Genomic DNA, 8825 nt, shown 5'->3' with positions numbered 1-8825 from the left:
AACTTTAGACTTCGAACTCGAAAAAATACAATCTTGGTTGTGTTGGAAAGAAGACTCAAAGACCTTTAATTTAATAGGTTATGGGCCAACAATTCATTATATTCTAGGAGATATGGTCATTTAAAGTTGAACCTTATACGAACTCATTTGAAAACTTAGCCGATAAAAATTCTTTGGAATCGGGTTGGTGTTAGAGATCCCTTATAACCCTAAAACACATCTAATACTCTTAAAATATTTAAAAATTGATCCTAACTCATATGTACAACTAAAAGTCATGAGTTCGATCCTATACACCTAAAAAGAATGGTTCGGGTCTTGGCATAGAAATTTTTGAGATGTTACAGTATTATATTTAATTTGCCTATGTGTAAAATTTTAATATGGATTTCGGTGAAAATTGTTTTTCAAGAAGAGGTAAAAAATTAATTTTTGGTAGTGTTGCTAATGTTTTAACCAGAAAAATTAAATTTGGTGGTAGTTCTTCTAAATCTAAAGCTAGACAACCAAAATTACGTATTAGTACGGATGATTATACGCATGTAAATGAAATTTGTTTTGATATTGATAGTAATACTCAATTAAACCATGATTATTTACAAAGATAATTTGGTAATTTCTATGAATCACTAGAGGATGATGATGATGATATTTTTTATAATGATGAACCTGAGCCACTTACGGCTACAAGTCCCTTTCCCACTCCCACTCCCTCTCCCTCTCCCGCTTCGCTCCCATTTCGCTCCCGCTTCTGCATCTGTTCCCCTGTACATCCGAGTAGGGGTAAGCCTATGCCAGAATCACTAGAGGATGATGATGATGATATTTTTGATAATGATGAACCTGAGCCACTTACGGCTACAAGTCCCTTTCCCACTCCCACTCCCTCTCCCTCTCCCGCTTCGCTTCCATTTCGCTCCCGCTTCTGCATATGTTCCCCTGTACATCCGAGTAGGGGTAAGCCTATGCCAGAATGTAAAAAAAATCTATTGTTTGCCAATTTATGACTCAGAGTGAAGATAAAACTAAAATAATTTGTAATAAATATAAACATATTATGAATCATAGAATTGCGGAAAAGGCAGGTGGTACGGGTTATTTATGAAATCATTTAATGAATTTTTGTAAAAGAGAATTTGAAGAAGCTCACACAATAGCGAATGTAATAAAATATGGTATGCCCCTTCCTGATGCATCTGTAGGAGTAGTGGACCCTAATTTGGTACAATCATAATTAAACTCTTCTAATGTTTCTGGCCCTAGTACACATTGATCATATAGTAGAGAAAGAGATCTACAAGAATTCGCTAAAATAATTGTTGTTACTAAATTGCCTTTTAGTTTTGGTAAAAATCTTGATTTTATTCATTATATTAAATTAATGTATAATCCATTGTTTATTGGTTTTTCAAGAAACACTATTAAAAAAGGCATTTTTGATTATCAAGGTCAATATTTACATTATCTTCGTTGTTTATTTAATTATAATACTTGTAGAATAGCTATAACTTCTTATATGGGCCGTAGTGGAAATGTTAATGATTATTTTACAATAACCGTTCATTGAATTGACGAAAATTTTTGTTTGCAAAAACGTATTTTGGATTATAAAAGTTTTGAAGTTTCAAAAACAGGTGCTTACATTACTCAAACTATTTTAGGAGTTACTGAATTTTTTGGAATAACTAATAAAATAATGAGTGTCACTTTAGACAATGCTTCTAATAATACATTTGCTTGTGAAATTTTAAAAGGTGTACTTAGCCCTATTTATAATGATGGTGTTCATATGAGATGTGATTCAGATATATATAATTTAATTGTTAGAGATGGTACAACAATATATAATAATGGTTGAATTAAATGTGAAACTGCCTGTCATTTTATTTTTAAATGTCAAGTAAAACCTAGACGTAAAGAATTTGAAATAGGTGCCATGAATTTAATCTTCCGTATAAAAAAATTCCAAAAACATTTGCTAGTAGGTGGAATTCTTTATATGAAATGCTTAAGGTAGCTTATGAATATAGAAAATCTTTGCAAATGGTATGTAATGCTCATAATTCAGATATGGATTATAGAATTCAAGATAAAGATTGGATGACATAAAAGAACTTGCAGAATTTTAATTTTTTTTTAACTTAGCTACAAAATAAATTTTTGAACTTATTACCCTATTATTTGTTCTGTTTTACCAAATATTTGTGTAATTTCTACTAAATTTTAACAAAGATTTAAAGCTTCCATTGATGTAATGATTGATAAATTTTAAAAAGTATTTTTTTCCTATTCCTTAAATTTATTTAACTGCTTGTTTATTAAATCCAACATAATAAAAAAGTTGGTGCATCACTAATGGTAGAAAACAATTATTTAAATTTAGGTATTGAAAGTTGTTGTCATGTGACTAGGAGGTCACGATTTCAGCACCGAGCTGCCATTTCTTTTATTGAAGACGACGAAGAACCTAGTTTAGCAATGGTTAAATATATTATTAAAAATGAAGCTAGAAAATTATGACTTGTATAATTCTACTATTTTAAATGAAGTAGTACGTCAAGAAGAACCCAAACATCTAAGTGTAAATATTATGAAGATAATATTGATGATGTGTTAGAAAGTTATCTAGGACTTACTTCTAATGAAAAAAATAATTTTGATGAATATCTTAATCAGGGAATGGAAAACATTAAGGATGCAAAAGGCAAACCCGACCTTTTGAATTGGTGGATGAATCGTGGCAAGACATTCCCAAAACTTTAACAGATTGTTCGAGATTTGTTTGCTATTCAGGCATCTTCAGTAGTTTCGGAGGGAGCTTTTGGTGCAACAAGATTTCAAATAGGAGAGCATAAGCATTCCTTAGCATCTGACAGCTTAGAGATATCAGTATTATTTAGGGATTGGATTAATGCGAAGCATAGGAATTTTGGGTGTTCAAGTTTACCTGTCCCATTTGAATACGATGCTGACATTGGTAGATTCAAGTGAAGACGGGATGAATGCATTGGAGGAACAAGCTATACAACCACTTCCGGAACAAGTAACTAGAGAAATGTTAAAGCAAATTAAGACGAGACTATATTGGAGAGTACAAATATTAGATAATTCGAGGTATAATTAAAATAGAACCCTTCCTAGAAGGTGGTTACGTAGATTAGGTACTCTTCTAATATTTGCAAATTGTAATATAAATTGTACTAATTACTTTTTTATAAATAAAATTATAGGCTATTCGCCTTAATTTTTTTAAATTATCATCTACAATTTAATTCAAATCTTTTTTATGTTTTTCAATTTTTAAATGTTTCAAACTTTAAAACTTTAAAAGTTTAAACCTTCAATTTTCAAAATCATTTTTTTCAAATTTGAAATTTAAACTTTAAAAATTTAATTTTTTAAAAAAGTTTAAAAGTTTGAAACTTCAATTTTCAAAATCATTTTTTCAAATTTGAAATTTAAACTTTATTCTAAATTTTGACATTTAAACTTTGAAAATTTTAAATTGTTAAACTTTAAAATTTGAAATTTAAATTTATGTTGCTTTAAGTTAAAAAAATAAATTTAAACTTTAAAAATTTAAAATTTAAACTTTTTAAAAAGTCTTAGCTTTTTAATTTATACTTTTGGAAGAAATATTAAATAAATTATTTATTTTAGTATTTTTTCAATCATCGATTAAGTTAATTTAACTAGTTAAAAAAAATACATGGAACCCAGAATACCGATCCGGTCCAGTCCCGGTATGTACCGAACCAGGACAACCTAGATTGGAATTACCGGTACAAGTCAGGTCCGGTTCTCGATGGAACCACCATTTTTATGGCCGGTTTCGATAGATATCAGTCCAGTTGTGTCAGTACCAGTTCTGCTACCACGCTTACCTAGGACTACCCGATTTCTGATGCTCATCACATATTGGCAATTTAAACACTTAACCACTAACTCCACAATATCACTCTTCATACCACATCACCAATAGTGTTGTTTCAAGTCATGAAACATCTTCGCCACTCCCAGATGGGTAGAATACTTCGAACAATGAGCCTCCTCTAATATCATACGCACCCAATCGCCCACCTTAGGCACACAAATATGACCACTAATACTTAAAACTCTATGGTATCAAGAGAGGTTGATTTAGCTTCACTTCTCTACACCTTGTCTCGAATGGTCTTCAACTTGTCATCCTCAAACTGGTGTGTACGAACCTGGTCCATCAAAGTAGACCTAGCCTCTACAAAGGCCAAAATGCTATGATGTGTAGAAATATCAAGTCGGACTAACTGCCTAGCCAATGACTGATCCTCCAAAGCCAAAGACCCCTCATCTACCTTAAGGATGACCAAACTATCCATACTAGATGCTTTGCAACTCAGGGCATCCACTACCACATTAGCTTTGCCTGAATGGTAAAGAATAGTGATGTTATAGTCTTTCAATAACTCCAACCACCTATGCTGCCTCATGTTCAAATTTGGTTGAGAAAAGATATATTTAAGGTACGATGGTCGATAAAGACATCACAATGCACACCATAGAGATAGTGCCTCCACAACTTCAAAACAAACACCACCGCCGCCAACTCCAAGTCATGGGTAGGATAGTTCTTCTCATGTACCTTCAATTGTCAAGAAGCATAAACTATAACTCTACCCTTTTGCATCAATACACCATCCAAAAAAATGCCCGATGCATCACAGAATACTACAAATGCCACACCCTTCTCAAGTAATGCTAGAGTAGGTGCCGAAGTCAATAACTTCTTGAGTTTTAGAAAGCTTACCTCACACTCATCAGTCCACTGAAATGCCATGGTCTTTTGAGTTAGCCTAGTTAATGGGGCTGCAATAAAAGAGAATTCCTAAACAAACCAACGTTAATAGCCTGCCATCCCAATAAAGCTCCGAATCTTGATAACCGAAGTAGGCCTAACCCAATCACAAACTACTGCAACCTTGGCCGGATCAACCATAATACCATCCTTGGTCACCACATGACCCAAGAAAGCCACAGACTCAAGCCAAAACTCACACCTGGAGAACTTTGAATATATCTTCTACTTTTTCAATCTTTGAAACACAACCCTTAAGTCAATCTTAGAAAACACTGATGTATCTTGGAGTTGGTCAAATAGATTATCCATGTGAAAAAGAAGATACTTGCTCTTGATTGTAACTTTATTCAATTATCGATAGTCAATACACATCGTCATAGTACCACTTTTCTTTTTCACAATAATATTGCTATGATAAAATACTAGGCCGATATACCCTTTCTTTAATAAATCTTTCAATTGTTTCTTCAATTCCTTCAACTCGACCGGAGCCATCCGATAAGAAGAAATAGAAATGGGTTGGTACGTGAATCCAAGTCAATTACGAAGTCAATATCATATTCTGGAGGAACACCCAAAAAGTCTGTAGGAATTACACTCATGAACTATCTCACCACTCTCATGGTCTCCAAAGGAGATGACTCCTTAGTAATATCAAGAACATGGGACAAATAAGAAAAGCAACCTTTCTCCAACATACAGTGAGCATGAATATAATATATCACTCCCATTGGATAGGTACTTGAATTACCCATCCATACTAACCGAGGCAAACTAGGATGAGCTAAGGTCACAGTCTTGGTATAGTAACCTAGAATCACATGATAGAGAGACAACCCATCCATACCCAATATCATATTAAAATCAAGCATATCTAATAAGATCAAGTCCGCCCGAGTCTCTTTACCCATAAATGTCACTACTCATCCCCGGTACACCCGATCCACCACTAAAGACTCAACTATCGGGGTAGAGACAAAATAGGTACTGCAAGGGCTCACATACATAATTGATATCCACGGCAAAATAAATCGACACATAAGAATAGGTAGGCACGGGATCCAATAATACTAAAATAGAGGGATGACAAACTGGGATGATACATGTGATCACCGCATCAGAGGTCTCTACCCAGATCTACCCAATATAGCATAGCATAGTCTCCAATCACCACTACTACTCTGAGAACCACCACGTCCCTGTCTCAAGCTCCATAGCTCTACCTTTGGTACCCTATGAATAATCTCAACAGTTGAAACTAGTATATCATGGACAAGCTATGACCTTGGCTGAATAAAAGAGGAATCAAACTTGGGGTGATTCTTTGCCTTATGCTCAAACTCATCACAATAAAACATCCTTGAGGACCGAAACCTCGCTGAGGATAACTAGAAGATCTACCAACATTATCTGTACCCCGAATTACTGCATGCACTAGCCTACCTTGATATCCCTAGGTGCCCAGACCCAAATAATCTCTACCTCTGGATGAATGACCATTGAACTGACCTTGGCAAGTAAACCTCTTAGCGCCACCCTGTTTAGCATGACTGATACTCTCGATCATCCTGACATGATCAATAATACTCTGAAAGAAACCACCCAATAACATAAGAGAGGTTGTAGCCTCCTGAAGATAACTAGAAAATCCCTTTATCGACTTGTGGATTTGCTCAAACTTAGTAGGTATACTCAACATAGCATAAAGAAGCAACTCATGAAAGCGAGCTTCGTATACTGATACTAATAGGGAGCCCTGTTCTAATCTATCAAACTCATCTCTACACTAACCATGAAGGATATGTAGCAATAACCTCTCGAGGACACTTTAGTAAGAGGTGCAACACACTCCATGTGCCTCCAAAATACCCAAATTGAACAACCTGCCCTGACACTCTATCAAAAGGTCAAAAGCCTCCTCACCAGGTACACCATCAAACTTTAGAGGCAAAGATCTGATGAATCTCTCAAAACTCTTTTGCTCCGATGTAGACATAGCAACACTAGCAGAAAAATAGGTGAAGCCACAGATCTTGGAGGAATAAAAAGTGGAGCTGAATGGATACCCAAAATTTGAAACCCAAACACTCAAGGTTTAACCAATCACTTCTTCACTTCTTCAGCCCGATGCTCCATATTCTCATACTCATAAACGGGATTTGGTGGGGCCTTACTAAATCATCCTCAAGCAGGAGCTTTCTTATCAAGACCAGCCATTACCTTTAATGCGGAAAGAATAGAATAGAGGTTTACAATACTTGATATGAATAAATCGCATGAAAGGAATCAATGGAAGGAATTTCTCCTATTAGTTATCTTGTAGCCTCTCAAAGATAAGTACTAACATCTACATACTGATCCGCAAGACTCTACTAGACATCCTGCTCTTTAACTTATGAGACTGGTGAACCTAGCGCTCTGATACCAAATTGGCACGACCCAAAAATCGAGGTCAAAATGGCACACATCCCAAATCCTATCCTGATGTTTAAGCATAAAAGTAAAATCATATGAGACTCCCAAAGAGAAGTCAGGCCATAAATAAATGCAATAAAATGATAACAACGAAATTATTCCAAAACCTGATATCATAAGTTTAAGAGAATCTAACTACAAATTCAATTCTGAATATACAGTATAAGCCTTCGAATATAGTAAAGACTGTAAATGAAAAATAGACTAGCGGCGATCCGAATCCCAAGATCTCACCACTAATCTGATGATGATGTATCCGCTAGAAATCAACTACAGCGCTGGAAACCCTGGCTAGAATCTGTATCAAAAGGGACACAAAATTAGGGGTGAGTACAATCCACATGTACTTAGTAGGTTTAACCAATTTAGTATAAGAAATTAATCAAAACTATGAAATAAACTAAGGAACGCTTCCACCTACATGCAGAAAAGCCGCACTCTGGCTACGTTGCCACCAATTTATATAAAATGTCACAATTAAAATAAGTTCAATATCACAGTTAAATAGATAGGTCAAGTATCACAGGTATTAATGCAATGCAATATAATATGATGATGATATGATGATATGGTGGATCATGACTGTCGCACAATCTGTCGTATACACCTACTGAGCTGTGCTATCAAGCAGGACCTATGGAGGTCTCGTAGACCATATACCTCATCACAATTTCAATGTATCAACTACCTCACCACTCAGCTTGTGGCCAAGGTCTCATGATACTAATATCTCTTCCACTCGCCACCTACTTATGGTTAAGGGATCATAATATATCCACTACCCTGCCGTAAAACTGCATCGGTCAGAGACTCAAGATACAAGGGTTAAAAGTGTCACATTTTCTTTCTCAAAAAGAATTTCTGCAATTTTCAACTTTCAAATGATCAATAATAATATGAATGAGGATGAATGCATTCATAACATATAAAAAATTGAGATAATATATAACTCAACATGTGATACAAAATTCAAAATTCTCAAAATTTAACCTAAACATGATTTTCACCCTCAATAGACAGTAATGGGAAGAAAGTACCTCAAATTAAGTGTTCACCCATTTTCGATAATATTTTAATACCCAGGTGTCCTCAAAATTCCTAACTCAACCCCTCAAATGGGTATTCCAAGTCAAATAGTCCCCTCACACCTCTCTCACAGGCAATTCATAAATCACATATTCTCAAAACAGATAAGTCAGCAAATAAGGCCCCCATAGGGGCTACACAACACAAATAATCCCCTACACGGGCATCACAATATAAATAAGCCCCCATACGGACATCTCAAAGTAATTAACAGTATCAATTTACACTATGACCCCATCCCAAAGTCTAAAATATAGAATTTGACTAATTACCCAACTCGGCCTCAAGAAGGACAACCAAACCTACCTTGAAGGCTGATACTTCACACAAGCACTCTAGCCAGAGCTCAAATCACAAATATTGACTCCAAAACAATTACCCTCTATCAAGAATTACAAGATCTCATCAAAAGGAGTCTAATGATACT

This window comes from Solanum dulcamara, chromosome 5, assembly GCF_947179165.1.
Source record: "Solanum dulcamara chromosome 5, daSolDulc1.2, whole genome shotgun sequence".
NCBI classification, from domain to species: Eukaryota; Viridiplantae; Streptophyta; class Magnoliopsida; order Solanales; family Solanaceae; genus Solanum; species Solanum dulcamara.
This window is presented reverse-complemented; position numbering follows the sequence as displayed.